The sequence below is a fragment of the Pteropus alecto genome, unplaced genomic scaffold (genome assembly GCF_000325575.1).
Source record: "Pteropus alecto unplaced genomic scaffold, ASM32557v1 scaffold95, whole genome shotgun sequence".
Classification (NCBI taxonomy): Eukaryota; Metazoa; Chordata; class Mammalia; order Chiroptera; family Pteropodidae; genus Pteropus; species Pteropus alecto.
This window is the reverse complement of record NW_006441071.1, coordinates 20,048,779-20,073,703: the sequence shown is the minus strand read 5'-3', so window position 1 is coordinate 20,073,703 and position 24,925 is coordinate 20,048,779. Positions and strand designations below refer to the sequence as shown.

Below are 24,925 nucleotides of genomic sequence, written 5' to 3'. Positions count from 1 at the left end.
ATAATGAGGTAGCTCAAACCTTTACCCATGAGGGATCTGAACTTTTAGTTAATTAGGAAAACCCAAATAGAGGGACATTCTATAAAACAACGTGCCGTACTTTTCAAAAATATTCATATCATAAACTCTTCCAGATGAAAGAAGAGTAAAGAAGTACAAGTAACTGCTAAATGTGGCCCTATATTGTATCCTAACTCAGTGAAAATTAAAATAGCTATAACTGACAGTGCTTGGAAAATTAATGAATTTCAACATGTACTGCATGTTAAATAATAGTATTGTAAAAATGTGAATTATCCTGAATTTGATCATTGTATTGTGTTTTTGTTTAAAAGTGCCCTTGTTCTTAAGAAAAACATGGTAAAGTATTTAAGGGCTAAAGTAAAAGGAATAAAGTAAGTGTGGCAAAAAAATGATATCTGGTTGTAAGATAAATGGGTGTACTTTGTATTATTCTTTAAATTTTCTACAAACTTCATGTTATTTTAAAGTAATTTTTAAAAATATTTGAATAAATAAGGAAGTTATGGGATTTTTATTCTTAGAGATTTAGATTTATAACCTACTCTACAACATATGACTTAACTATGTGTCTTTGAGCAAATTACTTAGTATAAGCTCTATTTCTTATTCATAAATAAGATGATAATAGTACTTGTAGAGTAGTGCAAAGGAAGATTTGAAGAAATGTTTTTAAATTGTTAGCAAATTTCCTGAAAGTAAACACATAAAAAATATTAGTTCATGGATCATTAGCAATTATCCTTAAATAATTATAAGCAAATTATCTTAAGGATCACAGTTTGCTGAAGGATATTTTGATTTTATATAATATGAAACGAATTTTCAATGTATATTGTTAAACAGATTTATAATAAAGTATAATAAAGGTATAATTTGTAAAGTAGGAAAATATTATCCATGGACTGACAATATATAGTTATTTAAATGTTATAATAGTAGAGGATTATTGTAAGTATGATTTTAAAAAGACTAGAAATTATTTTATTATTAGCGAAATAAATTTATTTTGTCACAAATTTTAGATAATTTTAATTATTGCTATGGTTTTAAGCCTAAAGAACTTGTTTATTTAATTGTTAATTTCCTTTTAGTCTCTTTAATCCTGCATATGTGCCTTAGTGAAGGACTGAGTGTGTGCAAATTCCTTCATACATTGTTGTCTTGGTCTTTTTTTTATTACAACTAGCGTGTAAGTAGTGATGCAAGTGGGATATAGCATGGTTATACTTCTAATACACGTTAATTTATTATGGAATGATATATAGCGATCATTTAATTTAGTGCCTTTGTTCTGAAGAAACTGTAGTATAGATTGCCTAATTACAAGTCAAGATACCCAAGTGGTTAATTGTATGGGCTTTTCTAAAGTTTTAGCTCACAAATTATTCTCCAGGTGACCATAATTGTTGATGACAAGTGATCGTTTATTTTACAATAATTACTTTTCAATATTATAATTGAAAACAATCACAACAATTGCTTCACATATTATTGTGAGAATTAAATGAGGCAAAGCAACTTAAATAGTAATGACAATGTCTATAAGATAATAAATACTCAATAAACATTAATGAACTGGCACTACAGAAAAAAAAAGATAATGTTAAATAACAATGCTAAAATTTGTTTAAAGTAATGCATTACTCTCTACAAAAAGAATATGGGAAGAGTTTAGGAAATAGCAAGCTATGTAAGTCATTCTTTATGCATTCCATTACTTGTCTATATAAAGCATTACGTTGGAAATACATTCTAAGAAAAGCTCTCTGTTTTAAGAAAAGAAACTGTGTTTTCATTGGAATAAGTTATCAGACATCAATTTCGAATTCAAGTGATATCTATTCTTACATGATTATGCACATTTATTACATTGAATATCAGCATTATTATTTATATTCTAAAATTTCCATTTTTAATTACTCATTAATGGAAGCTAAAAGTAATATTTACATTCTGTCCTAACCTTTAGTCACTAGTAAGTAAAGCATGATTTAGAAATTTTCATTTATCACCTGGCTCAAAAAATATGAATGGTTTTACTTTAGTTCATTTACTTATAGTTCTAAATTTTTTAAAAAAGAAGTTGAGTTTAGTTTTTCAGTGTTAAATGTTATCATTTTTTAAATTACTTTTCTAAAGTTATGAAAATCTTTGAATAAATAAGTCACTTTAAATTTTTATTAAAGTGAAATACAGGATTATATTTAAATGAGTAGAATTTGAAAAATTAAGATGTTTTAACTGTATTATGTAATTATATATGGTTTGTATCAAAACATCAACTATTGCCAGAGTTCAAACCAAGAAAAGGCTTTGTGGACCTGGGTGAATAATTTCTATGATAACACATCAAAGAAGCCAATAAATGAGTACTATTAGGTGGCTTTCCAAGAGCCATTAGGGCAAGAGTATATTGGAAGTTTCCAGAAACTCTCTAATCACATTATTTGAGGAATCGAACAAGTGCTTTCATGTTGTTACCTGTTAAATAAATGAAAACAGGAGGCGGGTCCTAGACCATGATAGTAAAATGTCAAAAATCTGGAGAAATCTAGAAAAGGAATAAATAGCTTCCATTAAATATAAATATGTTAAATATGAAAATAACTATCTACTCCATCTACTCCACACCTCCTAGTATAAGAAAATAAATCAAGCCATTTTCTTTATTTTCACTTTTTTTCTTTTGGAAAAGTTAATACAACCCTACAGATATTCTTATTGTTTAATACAGTGAGGATTACAATGAAAGCTCAATGTGAGTATCTAAACTGCAGTTTTTCAAAATGATTACCACATGCAGAGTAGCAGTTGTAATATTTCTATTTCCTATGCCATTAGTCTAGCTAGAAACAGTAAAGTTCTTGCTGACATTCTTATAAGAGATATGCACAAACTGGAGGAAAGATCAAGATCCCCTTTGGTAAAACAAGGTGAACATCCCCACTGTAGATGAGCAGCGCTGTTTTGTATTGCTTGATAAAGAAAGGATCATAGAAGTACAAAGAAGTTTTGATCTCCAGATTCAAATCCTTAATTTTGCTGCATGTAATGTATTGTGCACATTTTAAATACAATGCCTTTGTATGAATCATGGATAATATCTCACTTCTGAAAGATAAATCAAATCGTATGAAATAACAAAATAGGTTAGGTGAGCATTCCTTGTATCAACAAAGAAATTGATTTATATTTAAAGCTTATGTTTGGCTTGGAATACAGTGAAAATATCTTAAATTTACTTAAAAAAAATCAACCTAAGTAACTTACAGCATTAAGAAGAAATGTACTAATAACTTTATCACAAAACTCTTTAACTTCAGAAATATTTATCCATTCTTAGGACCACGCATGGAAATATTGCTATATACTTAGGAAAATAAATAAGTTCTATTATTAGGGAGAAATCTCAGTTTTCTAATGATATTCCAAGGGACTATAGGACAAATAAGTTTGAGTTCTAATTTATCGGCTTTTATATGTGTATATATTATAAAGTTGCTATTGTTGCAAGCCATCAAAATGGTCTTATACAATGACGCTCAATGCATCCATACTTCCATTCTATTTTTTGAGTCTAGTTTAAAAATAAGTATGGGAGGGAGGAGTCTCTAGGACTTTGAGTCTATCTTTTTTTTTACTTACATGTCCATGTCTTATAATTTATATTCTTGTCTTTTACATTAATATATTACAAAATTTTAATAATTAAACTTCAGTAAGGTAGCCTTCGAAAATTTAGACAAGTATGAAAATAAAATCAAATTTTCCAGTAATCATTCACAACTACCCAGATAATCATTTTTTAAAACTTTGCTGAATCCCCCTCAGTATGTTTTCTCAGGTCATATATTACTATAAGATTGGGAAGATAATGTTTGTATAATTTTGTATTGTGTTTATTGGTGTCTTTATTTTCATTTGATATTTCACTTCGATGTGACGGTACATTTCACTTCAATGTGACGGTACTTTGGAAATATTTCCTATGGCTGTAAAATCATCGTTTATATTGTAATGTAATATTATTTATTTATGACATTAAGTTATTTCCAGCATGTTTGCCATAGCAAGTAATAGTCGACAAACATTTTTATTTATAAACATTCTAACATTTTATTAAAAGATGGTACTAAACATAAAATTAGTCAATTGAAAGGAATGGAGTTTGATCAACAAATGAAGCAAACTTCTAATACAGATAACACGCTAGTGTCTTTTCTCTATTGCTAACCCTTTGCCAATATCTTTGCTATTGTGTTCTGGACCACGTTTATTTTTTTCTTAAACTATTCCTGGAAATGAAATACCTAAAAAAAAAATCTGTATGCTAAAGGACCAGAGATGCAATAAATATTAAGCCTTGCTTTGATCATAAGAATATAAGGGGTTTAGATAAAGTATTTATTTCCAAAACAGCTAGACTTTGTGATATCTTGACTCTAGTACTGAGGCCTCTGAATTTTGTTTATTTCTTGAACATATATCAGTTAGCACTGCAGCATTTGAGGTCAGCTTGCTCTTGAGTTTCCTATGTAACCTAGGATTTTTTTTCCCAATGAGTCTTCCAAGTGGATAAATCAAAATAAAATTTTGACCATATATCAAACCTTCTCAGGGCTCTTTATTGCTTTTTCAGCCTTGGGAATGTGTGCAATATTTCCCAACTTAGCACTGTCTGCGAATTTAATTAGCATGCTGTTTACTTCCTTGTTCCCGTCATTAATGAGCTTGTTTAAAAGACCTGGACCTACCACTAACCCTTGTAGCAACTCTCTAGATACCTTCTCCCTCCTAAAAAAACCGCCATTTATTTTGAACCCTTTTATGTGATACTTCAACCAATTTTTACTCTATGTAAAGTGTTCGTATCCCAGCTAATTTAAACTAATTCTTTGAGTAAAATTTTATAAGATATGCCATCCGCTTGCTTTGCAGAAATCAAGATATAACACATCTATTGCTGCTTTCATCTATTAATCTCATAACTTGATCCACAAGAAAAAAAAAGCAATTAAATTTGCCTGGAATGATTTTTTTCTTTGTAAAATTATACTGCTTGCTTTTCATAATTCATTTATCCTCTAGATGTCTTCCAATATTTATCTTAGGATTTGTCTCCTTATTTCACTAAGAGTTGAGAGGACTGCTGCTCTCCTTTTCAAAAAACGGTCTTGTTTGCTTATAGCTTTTCACTTTTATAGTCTTGAGTTACCTGTGAAAATAAACAAAGCTGCGCTCATCACTGGAAAGTAAGCTCACTGAACAGATTATCTCTCCCTATTCTGTCTTGAAAATGTGGCACAAAAATCAATAACGTTTTTATTTATCAACATTCTGTAGTGTGATTTCTAAAATGACCCTGTCTTCCTTATGTTTAACAAGATCTTCATTATATGCTAATTGCTTCAACTTCCTACTTATGCTTAATTTTTTTTTTCTTTTGTTAACAATGATTTTAGAAAACAGGTCAATATCCTAGTCATTTCGAAGTCTTTGTGGATTTCATTATCTTCTCATTAATTAGTGTATGTACATATATAATCCTTATTTATTTCTTTGAAAACCCCTTTGGATATTATTAACCTATTATTTTCTTTTTTAAAAATACTTTTTCTGAGGTTTACTTTTCACTAAAAGTCTTATCTCATTATTTGTATTTTTAAAATTTGGATTCTATTGATCTTCAGCAGCTACAGTTTTTTTCTATTTCTACACTTCATCCCTGAAATAACATTATTTATGTTCGTCATTGGTACACTTAATTTACAGCATTTAGAAATACTAGATCTCTTCTTGAATCCATTAATGTTTATTTTTCCTTAGTAATAATTAACACATCCCAAGTGTCTCAAATATTTCAAAGTGAGTCAAATCCAACCTCCCTTTACACACTCCTCATTCCTAGACAAATTAAGATTGGATGATTTTTAAATTCAGAAGTGGGAGAAGCTAAAAAAAGTTGAACAGTTAAGGAGTTATTGCAAGATTCCTAAAGAGTAAGACAGGTTAAGTCTTGTAAAGCAGAATTGGAAGGCAGAGGAGAAGTAAATGTTAAAGGTTTATAATAGTTTTTGGCAACTGAGAATATTCAAGAAGGTGGTTTTCCTTCACCTTGCTGACATTTCTCCTACCATGGTAAGCTAAATCAGTACTTTTTGAAACTATTGTGCACATTAATTACCTGGAGATCTTGTTAAAATCAGAATCTGACTTATTAGGTCAGTGCTGAGCCTGAGATTCTGCATTCCTAACAAGCCCCTGTGTGACGCCAATGCCGATGTTCCGGGTTCTCATGTCACACATAAAGAAACAAGTGACAAAACGACTGGAATCTCTGAGGAAGGACACCAAGCCTACACCCACTCTAAGAAAGAACACTTCCTAAATCATTGACAATAAAAGCATATATGTTTTGTGTTCCTAAGGACTCTAACATAATGACATATAGATATGAACGATGATATTTTAGAGTATCATGCTTAATAAAGAACTTATTTGCACCCAAAGTACAACATTTCTATCAGAATGAATCCACTGAGATACGATTTTCAAATTATTCAAGGAGGCTGCCACCTGAATAAAGGATTTGCCATGTTAGATGTCCAATTACGTAGGTTCAATTGAGGAATTTAAGTTTCTCACAAAATAATAATAGAAGCCTGGTTAGGGTTATGTCTCTGGCTGCGAGATCTGAGAAATTTGGTTCTGGAAAAGTTTTTTTTTTTAAAAAACCAATTCACTGAGCTGTGATTGACATATAAAAAACTGAACATATTTAATGTTTACAATTGGAGTCTAGGGTTATAAGAATGCACCCATGAAACCATCACTACTATGCAGACTATAAAATATCATCCTCCAAAGTTTCTTCCTGCCATTTTAGTATTATTGTTGTTATTTTGTGTGTAAGAACACTTAACATAAAATCTACCTTCTTAGCAAATTTTAAGTATACATTACAGTATTGATAACTGTAGGCACACCTCAGCCCCTGGCAACCACCATTCTACTCTGTTTCTATAAGTCTGGCTTTTTTAGAATCCACATATAAGTGAAATCATATAGTATTTTTCTTTTTCTGTCTGACTTATTTCATTTGCCCTAAAGGTTCATAAAAGGTTCATAAATCCTGTCACAAATGGCAGGATTTTCTTCTTTGTTTATGGCTGAATAGTATTCTATTGTATATATAAACTACATTTTTTTTAATCCATTCATCTGTCAATGGACACTTTTTTCACTTCTGCTCTTGTCAAATTCTGTTTTCTCTTATATTTCCTTGATTAGTCTTGATCAGCATTTATCAATTCTATTCATCTTTTTCAAGAAAGCAAGTTTTGACTCTTTTACCTATTGCTTATTAGCTTTCTGTTTTACTGGTTTCCACTATTATGTTTTTGTGGTGGAATGACATCATCGAGATAGCAACATAAATTGTTTCTAACTTCACTCCCTGTCACAAGAAGATCAGTTATCAACTATCCATAGATAAGACACCATAGTAAAAATCCTAGAACATGGACTGAAGCACCCCCTTGGATCATAGATACCAAGAAGGACCATATTAGAAGGGTAAGAGGAACAGCTACACTCTGATCACATCACTCTTCCCATAGGCCAGCACAGCACTGCACTGAGAGGGCACCCTCCTGACCTACAGTTTTTCCAATAGAAAAAAGAGAACCCAAGGTGGACATCCAGCTTCCCCAATGTGGTGAGACATTCTCCAGGAGGCTCAATAGGGTCGTACATGACAGATACCATAGGGACAATCCGTGAGGCTTGACCATTGCTGATTAAATTAAGTTTGGGCAGGGCTTACAACGACCAGCACTCAGATCTTGACAGACCAAATTTCTCTTTGCAGTGATGCCAGAGTAGAGATCCTAGCCAATAGTTTTGTCCATCTGCAGAACTGAGCTAGTGTCTTCCTCTGGCAAAAATAAACAGGTGAGACTGCATCAAACTAAAAAGCTTTTACACAGGAAAACAAAAACAAAAACAAAAAGACCAACAAAATAATAACACAACCAACAGAATAGGAGAAAATATTTGCAATTCATCTATCTGATAAGGATTGTTTGCCCAACATATATAAGAAGCTCATGCAAATCAATAGCAATAAAACAAATAATCTAATTAAAAATAGACAATCAGAATAGACATTTTTTCAAAGAAGATATTCACATGGCTAACAGGTATCTGAAAAGGTACTCAGCATTACTAATCATCAAGAAAATGCAAATCAAAACCACAATGAAATATCACCTCACACCTGTTTGAATGGTTATCATCAAAAAGAAAAGAGATAACAAGTGCTGGCAAGGATGTAGAAAATGCAGACCCTTGTGCACTGTTGGTGGGATTGTAAACTGGTGCAGCCACTATGGAAAACAGTATGGAGATTCCTCAAAAAATTAAAAATAGAACTACCGTATGATCTACCAGTTCCACTTCTGGGTATATATGGGAAGGAAATGAAATCGTTACCTCAAGATAATAGTACCCATTGTTCCTTGCAGTATTATTTGCCATAATTATCAGCCATAAACTTTTACAGCATGTGAAATAAGTCAGACAGAGAAAAACGAATACTGTATGATCTCACTTATATGTGGAATCTAAAAGCACTGATGTCATAGAAACAGGGAACCAATTGGTGGTTGCCAGAGGTGGAAGGCGAGAGAAATGGGTGAAGGTGGTCAAAGGTGCAAACTTAAGGTTATAAGATGAATAATTTCTATGAATGTAGTGTATAGCATGGTAACTATAGTAAACAATACAGTATTGTATATTTAAAAGATGCTAAGAGAATATATCTTAAAAGTTTCATCACACAAAAAATTATAACTAAGAAGATGCATGTGTTAACTAAAAAAAAGAGGCATATATCAAATTATGTTGTATACCTTAAACTTGTAAAATATCCTATATCAATTATATCTTAATAATGCTGGAAAAAATATTTTTATTTTCCTTTTGCACTTTTGGCTTTAATTTAATCTTTTGAGGTGAAGGCTTTGTTTAATGTTTTAAACATATATTCTTTCTTTTGTGATATGTGCATTTAAAATGTATTTTTCTCTGCATTGTTTTAAATGCATCCACCATAATTTTATATACTATGTTTTTATAAATGGTTAGTTCAAAATATTTTTTAATATTAAGTATGAGTTTTTCTTTGATTCATAAGTTATTTAGTATTATGTTTAATTTCCAAAGAGTTGGAGATTTTAAAAGTTATCTTTTCTTTATTGAATAGTGAAAATTTATCATCAGAGTATTACTCTGAATGAGTGCACTTTGAATCTATTGAGGATTTTGATACAACATATGGCCTATTTTGATAAAAATTCCATGTGTACATTAAAATAATGTACACTTTGAAGTTATTGTGTGTAGTGTTATATAAATGTGAAGTTAGTCATTTTAATTAATACTCGTTAATATTATGGTTTATGTTATTACTCATATTTTGTCTCTTTTTTTGATTGGGAAAAAATACTAAACTCTTCAATTATGACTTTGGATTTATCTTCTTTCAGTTCTGTCAAATTTTTCTTTATGCATTTTGAAACTGCTTATTGGTTATGCACAATTAAGATTGTTATTTCTTCTTTAATTATGTCTCTTTTCTCAAGGAAATATATTTTTGGTAATACTTATCATCTGAAGTCTACTTTGTTTCATAGTACTATAGCTACATCTTCTTCCTCATGATTATTGCTTGCATGGTATATTTTGTTTCATTCTTTTACTTTCAATTACATTTTTGCTTACATAGAAAATGCCTCTGCTATAAAAGCAGCACATAATTGAGTTTCTTTTTACTTATAATTTCTGTCATTTAATTACAGTCTTTAGTCCCCAAAAAGCATTCGGTCTATTGATAAGATTGCTGTTTATTTCTGTTATTATTTTTTTGTATATGTACTTTTCCTGCCTCCTTTTGATCAAATATTTTTAATATTCTTTTTATACCTCTAATGATGTAGCTAGAGGTATTTAGCTATGTCTCTTTTTATTAATTTTAATAAAATGCTCCAAGTATTACTATATTGTCCTTATCTTTTCACATTTATTAAAAATGTCTTTATCTCATCTTTATTATTGAAACATATTTTCACTCAGTATAGAATTCTAGGTTTACCTCTTTTTTTCAGTACTTCATGACATTGAATTGTCTCTGTGTTCCAATATTTTTCTATGTGAGATATCAGCTGTCATTTTGATTTTCTTTTCAATAAAATGGGTCTTTTTTTCTTCTTACTGATTTAGTTTCTTCTTCTTTTTTTAAATTACCTCCTTGTCATTAGTTTGACTGTGATGTGCCTACATGTAGGCTTATTTTTATTTGCCTGCCTTAGGGTTTGCTGAGCCTGTGGGTCTCTGCATTGTTGTCTTTCACAGCTTTAAGGAAAGAATTGAGCCATTATTCTTCAAATATTTCTTCTGCACTTTCCCTCTCTACTCTCTTTCTGCTATTCCAATTCCTTGTATGTTAGACCATTTGATATTTTCTTACATGTCACAGGCTACTTTTTAAATTTTTACTTTTGTTATTTTGTTCTCTCTGTGCTTCAAATTATTTAAATTATATTACCTTTCTTGAGTTTACAATTAATTATTCTACTGACTTGTCTGTGACTAGGCACTTCTAAAAATTTTTTAATTTTACATATTGTATTTTTTAGTTCTAGATTTTCATATGCTGCTTCCCATTGGGGTTTTGTTTCCCTGCTGAAATTACTCCAACATTTACATCTTTATTACCAGACAATTTAATATTTTTAATGGTTATTGTAAGGTCTTTTTCTGTTAATTTCAACACCTGTTTCATCTATGATTTCTCACGGGCAATTGTATTCTTTCAAATATGCATCCTATTGTCTTCTCACGTCTAATATTTTTTCTTAGCTTATGTGAGATGTCATGAATTGTACATTGTTGATGTACATTGTTATTTTCCTCTAAGCATGTTGAATTGTCTCTGGAAGACTGAAATTATTGGCAGATCACTGTGATTTTGTTGAGGTTCCTTTTAGACTTTCTTAAGGCCTGCTGCCTTAACAAATTTTAATCAATTAAAGACTGTACACACCACTTTTACTTCAGATCTTCGAGGTGGTACTTCATATCCCTTAAGAAAAATTTCACAAAGATATTCAGGGTATTTCTTCTTATGTTATTATAAAAACTGGATGTGTCAGATGAGAAAATAGCGACCCACAAACCACCTTGTTTTATTTCAGAGTTCAATAAAACTTTTTTCTGTAAAGGGCAAGATAAAATACTTTAGGCTTTGCAGGACATATGGTTTCTCTCACAACTATTCAACTCTGCCAGTACAGCATAAAAGCAGTCATGGACAATATGTAAATGAACAAATATGACTGTGTTCCAATAAAACATTATTTACAAACATTGAAATTTAAATTCCATATAGTTTTCACAGGTCACAAAATATTGTTCTTTTAATATTTTTCAATTATTTAAAAACTAAAAACCATTCTTGGGTTGCATTTGGATAAAACCAGCACTCGGCCAGATTTGGTCAGTATGTCAACCACTGTTATATACCAAAAAAAAAGTTTTTTCTTAAAGAAAATGATTTTGAGAATTTTGAGATTGAGCAAGTAAAAAGATATGACCATGAGGCAGAGGTATCATTGGCACATACAAGTTTTATTTGAGTAACACTGACAGGTTTGAATGCAGGGGATGTCCTTCATAGCAGAAATGCCTCCAGAGGCTATGACATTGGGGCCACCATCCACAAGGGGAAGAGGACAAGGAAACTCCTATGGGAGAAGGAGATTGAAGAGAAGAATTAGCTGTCTAAGGGATGATACTCAGCTATCTAGTGGGGAATCTCTGGATCAAGATGCTCCAAATGGCAGCTGCATCTGTTTGTTTGTTGTTGTTGTTGTTGTTGTTGTTGTTTAATGGACCAGGGTTTTATCTGTGGCTATCAGATGTTGGGTTCAGTTTCCAGGGGTATGCAAAACAGACAGGTTATAAATGGTTAAACATCTGCTTTTTGAGGCTAAAAATTTGAGTTTGGTTCCAGCAGGCTTTGAGCTAACGGGTCTCAGCCTGCTTTGAAGAAATAAATAACATAGAGCCAGTATAGAGGCCATTTTTGGCTTGCTTATATAATATTCTTCCAACAACATCAAGATGTGAAAAAAAAAGACTGAAATTTCTCTTATGTTATAATCTTATGTTATAACATAGAAAAATGTATTTTATCCACCTTCATATTTGCACCTCTTACGGGGCCTATTCCTACTGTTTGCAGGACTTGGAAAAGTATACAAATGAAGGCTTTTTGTTGCAGTCTGTTTCCCTTTGCTTTCTACTTTAAGTCTCTTTCCTTCATTACCTTGCCTGCATGTGTGGGGACTGTGGATACCCTCAAATGCACAGTTACTGTGAAGAATGCAAGCTTTTTCACAATAACTACCTCTCCTAAATGACTATAACTTGGCCACTCTTCAGGCCTACATATAGGCACAATGCTGCCATCTCAGCCCTGAAAAGTACAAATTGATTATATAGGCCTGGAAGGGGGCTCAGAGTTTTTGAGAATTCAGGCTTCTGGGTTCCCAGATTATGTTCTTGAAGGGGGAGGCACATTTCTTTGGCCCCACAGACTCCTTAACCCTTGACCCAATAGGAAGAGGGCCCCTTCTTCCTGTGTCTAGGGATAGTCTTATCTCTTGGAGCACTTGCCACACAGAGACCTCAATAAATAATTATTGAATGAACAATTATGTTAATGATCAAGGGACGGAAGAAATGCACGAAAGTAGTGATCCTGGTTCCACAAAGCATCATTAAAAAAATAAAATAACAATAGAGCATAGTAAGAAGATGCAGGTATGTGGCTTTCTGCTGCAGCAATAATGCTGACCATTCTCTGGTGATGAAAGTCACATTGGATAAATCCGTGATCCATCATCCCATTGTAAATCATAAGTTCCAGAGTGCTATATTAAGAAATCAATCCCTCCACTCTGAAATTTCTCTCTAATAGTTATAGATCATCATTTCTTTGTCTATCATAATCTTCCAGCATTACGTATATGTTTACAGGTTATTGTTATTCAGTAACTCTGTCTTGAGCATATAGGACTAAAAGATTAAAGATCTTGATAGATGAAGACTAAAAATCAATATTAACACAATTGATTTTTCACTTTGCAATACTTGTCTGTGGAAAAGAGTAAAACATTTTACTGGGAAGAGGCTGGAAATTCTTGATTTGGGAAAATGCTTCCACTAAAATAGCAGTTTGTAGTCTGAAAGAGCTTTGGGAAGACAGACACACAGTTTACTTTTAGACAATCATTTCATAGCAAATCAAAACTCGAATTTTGTGTCTGGGAGGGCATGAGTGCATAGAGAGTTTTCTCATGAGTCTTTAAATTGGAGTTTAAAACTATCAAGGGAAATGGTATTTTGCAAATATTAGGTTGGAAGCTTCATTGGCTCTCTGAGGTTAAATATCTGTCTCCTGTTGACTAGTTAATAAGGAATTTAAGTTTTACAGGAGTTGATATATTTGGAAGATCTCTTAATGGAAGATTCCCCAAGAAGAGAGGGAGAGGAGTAAAGTGCAGAGTTCTATAATGAAAGTGAAATAGAAGAAGGGTGATGAGATAAGGGCACAAGCAGAGAGAGGGCATGAACATAGCAGTGGGTCTTTATGACAGGGAATAAACACAAAACTGAGTGTAGTTACTATGTTAATTCTATGCTAGGAGCTAGGTGTATCATTTAATCCCCCATCAGTTCTGTAAAATATGGACGTTGGACTCATTTTAAAATTGAGTAAATGGATACTCGGTAATATTATGTAATCTGTTCAGGATTATTCAACTAGATCTATCTCAAAAATCTGTCGCTTGTGCCAAAAAAAAGGGAATTTTGGTATATTCAACACTGGTACATCTGTTTTTTGTTTTGTTTTGTTTTTCCTGTTCTTAAGCCTTATTGCTGGAGCTGCCATGATTCAGAGCTTCAGCTAGTGACTGTAGAAGCCTGAAAATCTCCCAGGCTTTGTTCTCTACATTTCAATATGATGGATGCCATTGGTCACTGCCCAGGCAACTGTGTGCCTAAGGCAGGCCAATATGTGAGCCAAAACTCATATTGAAAACTTTCAAATTTCCTTTCTATCATTTTCCACGTTGTATGGTTACCATGTTTCTTACACTCATTGTGTCTCACCTCCTTGATATTTTTCTCTTCTTCTGTCCCTATGCCAGTTTTCTAATCAGCCTTAAATGTGTATTTTGCTTACAATATCCAAAGCACTTTAATACATATGGCATTTCAAACATGCATATGGAACAGCCATATTATACATATTTGGCAAAGGGAGAAAATGAAACTCAGAAAGGTTAAGTCACTTGTCCAAAGTCACCCAAATACAAAGTGGCAGAACTAGACTGATCTCCCTTTTCCTGATTCCCACTCCATGAAACTGCCTTTTCATGTACCTGAGGCATAAATCAGGCCCTTTGGAGTTCCTTAATCCCACTGAAGACATTTCAAGACTAAGGACATAACTGAAACAACCTGAGCATCTGAGCCACCTTCATACACCCAGTGGGGTTAAAAGGAAAACAAACAAACAACAAAATCAGACTTCATACTTCTTTTTAGCTATTTATAATAGCCAGATGGAAGTCTCAAATTTCTTCAAGCAAATTTACAGAGTACTCTTCACCAATGCCATTCTAATCTCCTTCAATGATATTGAATGATTATACCTGGTTACTCTGGTGGGTAGAAATTTTCCGGAAAAAAAAAAAAAAAAAAAAAAAACTTTTTTAAAGAATATCTTTTAGAAAGCATTTTAAATAACTTGGGGAATTATATAGTGTGGATTTTACATTATAGAACAACAAAAATCTCTCAACATATTTCATTTCTAACATATGATGGAAGTCAATTCCTGAGTGTCCTGTCAAGTTCAAAGCGGTTTATAAAATTGAACATTGATAACAAAGTCAGAAATTCACCATTTTAGACCCTAACCAAAGCCAATCACAACTATATACCCTGAAGGCAATAAAAAACAATTGTATAAGTAGAACTATTTTAAATATTTTTATGCTATTTCACAAATTCTAAAAAAAAAAAAAATGAGACATTTATTTTGGATTAATCATTTTTTTCTCCAGAGATCATCAATGATCTTCTTTATAACCATTTTCCCCAAAATTCTAGTAGAAAGAAATGAAGTTAACACACAATCAAATCATATAATTCAATTATGCTACTGTAAACATATTTATACTTAATTTAAAATCTTATCATATTGTGCATATTTTATCCCATTTTGTGAATTTAGTTCATCTCAATAGTCCCTTTGTGACTTTCTAAACCCTTGAGTTATAACTATTATTTAAGCTGTCATGAAAGGGAATTACCCAAATCAGCTAGATTCAACTGTCAGCTACAGTCAGGAGACTTGCCCACTCCCTGTCACCTTCCTCCCACAAAATGGTCCCTGATGAAGATATGTTCATGTTTGTATGTCTCACCAATTTATAAATGTGTTTTGAAAACTGTAACATGTACACAAATATAATTTATTGTTGTCATCACCTGTGTTTTCCTAGTTCTAAACCTGAAATTTAAAATCAGGTTATAGTAGTAACAATCTCTTTCTTTTCCAAGATACCAGTCCTAATTATTTTTAGCAGGTCATCTAATACTATCCCACATGTGCTAACAAATGTAAATTCTCAGCTATTCATTTAGGGCATGACAATGACAAATATTTGCACCATGCCTACAATAAACCAAGCATTTTACCAGGGATAGGAGATACATGGACTGAGCCCATATGGTCTTGGAAATATGCGTTTTGTTGGGAAATGAAAATAAATCCAGTAAGAGAGTGTTTGTTATAAGCAATATGGCAGGGAAGAACAGGCTGCTCTGAGAACATATAGGAGGAAGAGCAGTTAACTTAAACTAGAGAGTCAGAGGAATCATCAAAAGTGACAAGTTGAGAACTGAAGGCAACCTTTGAAGAATGGTAGGGAAGATGTTCCAGACAGAAGAACAAAGTTCTGGCACACTTAAACCTCCCCTAAAATATAGAGTCTTCAATATACCCATAATTAAATTCTGTTCTGCTTTGGTCCTATTAGGTGATACCAGCTTTGAAGGTCTGACTTGCTTGATAATCTGCAATGAAGGCAAATTGCTTCCCTTTTCAAGATTTACAAGTCACCACCACTACCACACCACTCTGTTAACAGGCAATACCAATTTCAGTGCTGCTCTAATACTCTGAGCCCCTCCAGGTGTCACAATGTGTTTGGGGCAGAGATGAGAGGTCTAGCAAGAAAGTCATCAAACTAAAATGATGACATTATCAGGATCATCTGTTTTTACTCTAGTAAATACCACATTAATCTACTGATAATGTGTAAAACTCCGTAGTGGTTGAATGATCACCTACATTCTGATTTTCCTCTCCCCTTTGAAAATAGCATATCTGATACCTTTCACCCATGTCTCTTTTTCATAGGTAGATATCAGGAAAGAGAGAATTTAATAAATAAGCCTTAAAATATTTGAAATTCCTAGAATGTAAAGCTAGACAAAGTTACTCATTGAAGTAACATGAATTTATATTCTGGTATTATTCCTTTACGTATATAACTATGCTGAGTTTTGATGTCAATAATAATATGGCTCAAAAATCATAGCGTTAATATATGAGTACATAATTGTCTATCAAAGAAGTAAGCATTTGCATTTACTATATATCGTGTATACAATGTTTGATTCTTGAAAAATATCTATAAACAGCAAAATGTCTTATTTTTTAAATAATAGAACATTCTTGAAAATCATACTTTCAGAGTAATAAACTTTATGAACACCAAAATGATGTAGTATGAAACTCACACAGAATTTGATGCTTGTTTTTCTAAAAGACATTGCTCAATTTATGACATGTTCAGCATGAAGCCCAGTATGCAGGCAGCTCACCTAAAAAAAAAAAAGATTCTCTGAGATTTAAAGCTCATACCAGTTCTTATGGGCTTGGTTTGCCTGCCATTTATAATTTCCGTTTATTGCTTCCTTAATTGCCTGGGCATGACCTTATATTTTGTAACCTTTTCCTTTTTCTCTTTAGGGCTTTAAATGATTTGCACATATCATCTTTAATTGACACCTCAGTGTGACATCAGCAAAATAGAAAGGATGAATAGCACAATCCACAAAACATTATCTTTGCAACTACATTTCTAATACTTTGGAAAACAAATTAGAGGGACACACTTGGTTTTAAGCTTTTTTTGGCAATCTTTTCTAGGAGGGTGATGCTAGTACTCAAACTGGCTAGTGTACGCAATCAATAAACATAGATTTTTAAATTTCAAGCCAAAATTCACTTTTCTTTATGTGAGTTCTGAGAATGAGAGGTGAGAATAGAGTTCAGAAAGTATAACCCATCTTATATCTTGGAATTGAGATAGAGAGCAGATATTAATATCATGTACTTTTAGAGCTCCTAGCAAACTTAGAGGTCACAAGATTAGTCCTCTCTTGTTATGGACACAGATGCCTAATAGCATCTCAGCATCACAGAGTTTCTGATAGTTGAGACAACTCAGGTATTCCAATTTTTGGTCCTCTGAGTTTTCCTCTACATCAAGCTCTTCTCTTTCAGACTCTGATCTAATATAATTAAGGCAGATGTTAAAATACATAACTGACAAACACATAGGCCAATTGAAAAAAATAGCACTACTTCATTATGAGACAGGTATTGAGAGACTAAATTGTTTTATTGTATGAAGTCATGAGAAGACAAGGCAGTTCCAGTTACCAAAAGATAAGAGATATTAAAGATAAATTGCTTTGTCCTCTCATTACTTGAACCCCCATACTATAGAATTAATACGTAGTCATCTAAGTTATACTTAAATACCTCCAATGATGGAGAATGTACTATTACAGAGGCATGCATTTCATCTGATTTAATGCTAATGAATTTCCTTGCAAGTTATTTTCTTGCAGAAACACACTTGGTAGCTTACATCGTAAAATGAAGATAACCATAACCACTTGGTGCTTAGATTTTTTTCTCTTCTGATAATGTAAAAATATATCAGAATCAGATATAATAACAAAAAATTACAATTCTTTATGATGAAACATGCAAACCCAAAAAGTGAATTAAAGTTATAGTTTTCAACTGCTGAGTATGGCAATTGCATTAGGCATTTTATCAGTCTTTCATGATAGCCTTGAAATGTATATATAATCAAATTATGTAAGTGTTTAATAGTATTAGAAATTTGGAGGTATAGTTAAGGTTCTTTTCTAATAGTACGATGTCACTTACCTTTAATAGCTTTGAACCAAATAATAATTTCTTCAATACAAGAAAAATTCAAGAGTCGTATTTACTTTCTAGTAAAGCAATCATTTATCTTGAACTATTCAATGGTAAAATAAGATATTCTACAGAAAGTACAAAAGGATGAGTGATAAGTACGAACATGAATGAAAATGTCTCAAGGCAAAAATGCAGAAGCCATACATAACAGTAAAGGATGTTTATGGAACACAATCAATGACCTTGTCTTGAATTCTATGTTTGAAAGAAAAATGTTCTTAGTAGAGGCTTCAACCAGAGATCATCTTTTGTCTATTATCACTGCTAAACTTTCCATGGATAAGGAGTCAAATATAACTTTGAGTGAATCAGATTTCACCCTTTAGTTAATACCAATAAATACAGTATCATAAATACAAAGCTTTCCAGTACTTTCTGATAATACTGTCTATAGAACTATTTTTTAACTTATTTCCTCAAATTTATTTTTTTGTCTAAACATGAATACACACATATAGATAGAGATCCTCTTTTCATGTATATATATGTGCATGTGTATATGTGGTGATACATAACACTTCAATATCATTAATTCACTATACTGAACAATGCACTACACTGGGCTATGGTTCTTGTTTTTAAGAAATTAGTAAAGTAACCCATCATACCTCAACATAAGCAAATTGGAAAAGAAAAAAAAAAGGAAAACTAAACAGCCCCCCCACAGTGCAAAAAAAAAAAAAAAAAAGCAATAGCATGTGCAAGTATTTTGATAACCAAAGCCAATATGTAGCTAGATGTATTTTTGCATCACAAAACTATAGGTAGAGCAAAAAACAGTCATGATTAACTCTTATAGTGTACTGGACATGATGTTAAATTCTCAGAAATTTTGGTAGGTGGTTGTTAAATAGAGACATTATTAAAAAGTAAATTGAAGAAAATTACAATTAAATAACATTTAAAACAAAGATAATACATACCTCAAACTCATAATTTCCTAATAATTTTGCTACATTTTACCATTACCATTGTGCTTGAGGTTATTTATGTCTACTACACCTACATAGTGGAAACACTATATAATGGTGTGCCATTGTGCATCATTTCCCAACACCTCTTTCACTGACCTCAGTTGGTACCTTAAAATCAACTATGGAGGGGAGGGATATTTGCAGCACAGAATCAACTAAGACTACAATGCAGAATTTTCTATCTCCCTGTTCCCACCTTCCTAGAGGTGTCTGTAGCTAAACATTTATGAGCATATTACTGATTAACTCAGAACATGGATGAAATATAGCTTAGTGCCCACAACACAGGCCTCTGAATCTACTCTTGACCATTAACATCTGTGTGGTCTTGCACAATATTTTTTAACATGCATGGTCTCAGTCTCCTCATCTGTAAAATAGTTTGCAAATATCTCTTAAGCACTTAATACTGTGTCTGCATCAGAACTTTAAGTGACCAGTAACTGCTAATTGTAATTACTATCAACCAGGAGATGTATCAATTATATAATAGGCTTCAGTGGATTTAGTTTTATATTCAAGAGATTTGGCAAAATAGACAAATTATGTTTTTCGTAATTTAGTTATTTCTTTATATAATATTCTATGCCTTAGCAACCAAAGAATAAGAAGTCAGTTATACTTCTTAAAAAATTTATAGATAAGATTTTTATACTTGTAGAAAACTTACATTTACTTTCATAATATTTCATTCTTTATTCATAGTTACCTTTTTACTTATGCAAACACCTGTATAAATTGTTTAAATATATAGTAGTAATTTAACCAAATATGCAGCATGACCCCGAGGCAAGGTTTTGGCACCAGAACCATATAGAACTAAAATTTAATATTGATTCTGTTTTAATTTATTGCATCTACCAGAACAAACCCTGGCCTCAACTTCCTCAACTTTAAATTGAAGTTTTTATACAAGGTTGGATTAGCAGCTGAACGTGAATCCATTTTTTTTGAGACAAAAATAAATCTCCATAGGATTATACTATATGCAGTTATGATAATACATGAAATGATAGATTGATCGTATCTACTTCCCCTACCACCTAAAATCTCAGAAAAAAAATAAAAGGGTGAATATACATAAAAACTAATGGAAAATACCAAAAACAATATCATCAGGCAGAAAAAAATGCAGAAGTAAATGGCGCAGATAAGAACACAAAACTCATAGTAAATAAATGCAATGAACAAAATGCTCAAAAGCAAACATTGTAGAAATTCACTAGAAACATCATTCTAAACAACTGGACCATTTGAACCCCCTTCCTCTGAGAACTACGTGCAGCTAAATGTTTAAGGCCAAAGTTCTCAGCATTATTCATTCATTCATTCATTCACTCATTCATTATGTTATTTTTTAAGAGGGCATTCGAGTTCACTCCTTGTTTCAGTCATTTTCTCTGTTGCTGGTAGGCAGTGAATATTCTGTGTTTTTGCTTGTCTGACACTATCTTATTTCTCACTCAAATTTGAATGATGCTTTTGATATGCTATTATAGAGTCTAAGTTATTTTTCCTCAGAACTTTGAGAAAATTGGCTAGTCATCTTTATGCATCTGGATTGTCAATAAATCTGACAGATCAATCTGATTCTTGTCCATTTGTAGCATTTCCCCCTCTCTAGAAGCTTTTAGGATTTTCTACATTTCTCGTTCTTAGTTTTCACCACCATTATTTTTCTACCAGTGAAAATTTTTATTCTGTTTAGCTCTTTGTGACTAGTTTCAGTGAGACTAAGGTTTTTCTCCAATTCTGGTATACTATAGTAATTTCTACTATTTCTTTAAATATTTTTTCTCCTTTATTTGTTTTATTTCTCTCCTTTTAGAATGTCTATCAAAGTTCAAAATAGCGACATATGAAGATCCTGTGGAACAATTTCCTCTGAAAAGAAACCTAAAGGCTGGCTAAATGACAACTACTACATATCAGGCAAGTTAGAAGAAAACATCAAAAAGGGTAGGAGAGGCTGGAACACAGGACGCCATAAACTCCACACCTGACATTGCATACAACCTACTATCAAGAGAGAACTCAAGACTCAGAGCTTTTCCCTGAGGAGCAAAGGGTATTAAACTCCACATTGGGCACCTCAGCTTTTAAAACTTACACGTGAGTGAAGAGCCCCCAAAACATCTTGCTTTGAAAACCAACAGTTCTCATCCTGAGACCCACAAGACTTCAGGGATCTGGGAAACTGCTCTTAAATATCTCACACGCTGGGACTTGCCAGCCGCAAGGCCCAGTGCAGAGGTCACTGACAGCACCCAGACTTTTAGTGAAAGAGGCTCATTTTCTTATTGTGAAGTTTTGGCCTAAGGGACAGGCATGTAATATAACATACACACATCTAGGAACCTGCTGGAACTCTCTGGGGATGGAGACTTGTGGGTGGCTTTTTCACAATCTTCCTATGCCTTACTTTTTTTTTTTTTAAATCCTAGGCTTTTAAAAAAAATTTTCTCTGCGAGTGCCATCTTGATACTCCATCAATGCCTTGCTACAGCCAGCCAGTGCCGTCTTTGCACTCTCTCTCTCTGATGTGCTCCAAAGCACTAGTATCTCCTGAAAGGGAGCTTTTACCTCTTTCTTGTGCCTGGATTTTTGCAGCTGTCAACCAGGAGACACCCATCGATCACCTAGCTCTAAAGGCCTGCGGAGCTTGCGTTCCTGGGTCCATCGGGCCTATAACAATCAAAGAGACAGTTCTTGACAGGCTGCCACCCATGGGCATCTTTCAGATGACTGGCTGAAACACAGCCCCAGTCTTTCTGTGAAAGAGGCCTATTTGCTTGTCCTGGAGCTTCAGCCTGAGGGACAAGATTCAGGTTCAGCACACACCCACCTCGGGGCCTTCTCTTAGGGAATATAGGCTGTTGGATGCCATCTTTGTGTCCTCCCTCTGCCACACTGCAGCTCACTGGTTTCTCCCAGAAAAGAGCTTATCTACTCAGCTGGAACCCTAATTTTTTTCCAACTGCCTCACAAGGGACACCTCCAAATTGCCTTACTCAGCAGGGCTTACGCTGGAGGTTGCATAAGACTGTATGATGTTTGCATACTTTAAAAGCTGTTGTCTGAGAGTCTGGCCTTGAATCAGCCCGTGTCTAGGTGCTGACCGAAATTGTTCCCCTTTGAGACACTGACTGTTCCTGGTATACCCTCAACCACTGGGAGCTATTGAAAATATAATAGGCTGATTGGACAATCACAAAGGGTTGAAGGACAACAAAGAGCTAGGGCAGGTTTGAACAACAAGTTTCACTTCCTATAGAAGGCCACTCTTTCAAGACTGGGAGAGGTGGTTGTCTCATCTCATGCATAGAAAACAAAATTGCTGGGCATGGTGGTGTGTGCCTGTAGTCCCAGCTACTCGAGAGGCTGAGGCAGGAGGATCACTTGAGCCCAGGAGTTCTGGGCTGTAGTGCGCTATGCCAATCGGGTGTCCGCACTAAGTTCGGCATCAATATGGTAACCTCCTTGAGCGGGCGACCACCTGATTGCCTAAGGAGGGGTGAACTGGCCCAGGTCGGAAACAGAGCAGATCAAAACTCCCGTGCTGATCAGAGTCGAGCAAAATGAAGAAATAAAGGAATATGTTACAAAGGAGAGAACAAGACATAAAACCTCACAATGTCTTGTAAGTAAGCATTAGAATTTTATTATCTACTGTCCGTATTTCTTAACTTTAATTTTAGATTTTGATTGCTAAAAATACACAGAAAAGGTTTGAGGGGGAACCTCATGTCCTTGCTTTTTTTTTTTTTTTAATTCTATCACCTGTGTGAACATCTTCTTTTAATTATGAATTGATGTTGAATTTCATCAAGTGCTTTTTTTCAGCTATTAAGATGATTATATGGTTTTTTTCCCCCCTCTTTAATTCCCTCTCCCATTTCCACCCCTGACCTATGGATGTTGCCAGTTTCCCTTAAGAACTGGATCTCTGAAGGCGAAGTGTCCCCTCCCACAGGCTCCCAGCATGCACCCAGGACCTGGCGCACCCTGGGTATGGTCCGTGGCTCCACCTGCGTGAACCCAGGACCTTCTGTGTGTAAAGCAGACGTGCTAACAACTACACTATAGAGCCATTCCGATTATATGGTTTTTAATCTTTAGTCTATTTAAGACAGTGAAATGTACTGGTATTTTTTTAATATACAATCAAGCTGATAAACAAATTTATCTTTCTATTTATCTGTCTTTCTATTTATAGACACACACAATTCAGATTTAGTTGACTAATATATTACTTAATGATTGTACATCTCAGTTCATGAATAGTGAATTTGACCAACAATTTTTATTTTAAATATTATTTTGACAGATTCTTTTACCAAGTATATGCAGATGTACTAAAATAACTTGGGATAGGGGCTCTAGGTTTCTATCCTTTGGAAAACTTTGAATAAGATTGGAAATGTTTCTTCTTTAATTTTAATTGATTTTTCAAAAAAGATGTGTGTGTGTGTGTGTGTTTATGCTTACATGTATGTGTATGTGAAGATTTTATGCCAACATTTCAATTATGATAAACTTCAAATATATGGCAAAGTAGAAAATTTTACAATGAACATCCTTCTACTATAAAATATCATCGTACTTTCTATAATACATATTTTTCATCTATTGTGATAAGAAGGTATTTGATACTGATTAAATTTTTAGACGGCTTGAACTCAAGGTTTTCTAGTGTTCTAGAGTCAGATTTGGTAAATTATAGGTTTAGAGAAATATCTTAAATCTTCAAAAAATGTTGTAAAACTTGTTTATAATAATGTCCTCATTATCTTTTTAAATTTCTGTAGCATCTGTAGCATCTGTAGTGATGGTTCCTTTTTAATTATTGATGTAATTTTTAATTGTTACTGCTCTTTGTTTCCTCTTAAATCTCTCTAGAGTTTTCTCAATTGTGTTATTTGTTTAAAAGAACCATAATTTGGCATTCTAAAGCTAAACCATTTATTTATTTATTTATTTATTATTTATTTAGGCGAGGCAACCCTTGGTTGACCTCACAGATTGCCAGGACCTTGTCAGTTTGCAATCCCTTATTTTTTATTTCATTTTTTATGCCTACAGTACCTGATCTTCCTAGGTGGTCTCCCATCCAAGTACTAACTAGGCCCGACCCTGCTTAGCTTCCGAGATCAGGTAGGATCGGGCTTGTTCAGGGTTGCGTGGCCGTAGGCTACGACCTGATTTTTTGTACAGTGTGATAATGTATCGCAACAACATCTGCAAGTGGTAAACTCTATTGGGAGTAGTTATAAGGGATCAAGGGAGACTGCTTGGGAGAAGTGATGATCAGTTAATTTTTCTATATCTTTTTCCATTCCCTTTCTTTTCATATGTAGGGGTCTTGTTTTCTTATCCTTTTAGCCACTCCATCCTTTGGTTGGAGCACTTAATTCTTTTCCCTTTAAGGTACTTATTATAGGAATGTAGTTGTAACCATTCTTTATTCCTGTTTTTGATACATGTT

General features: G+C 33.3%; 1 pseudogene; it reads right to left on the bottom strand.

Moving 5' to 3' along the window:
• Window positions 1-24,513: 24,513 nt before the first annotated feature.
• Window positions 24,514-24,632, bottom strand: LOC112485056 (annotated as a pseudogene).
• Between the last annotated feature and the right edge of the window lie 293 nt (window positions 24,633-24,925).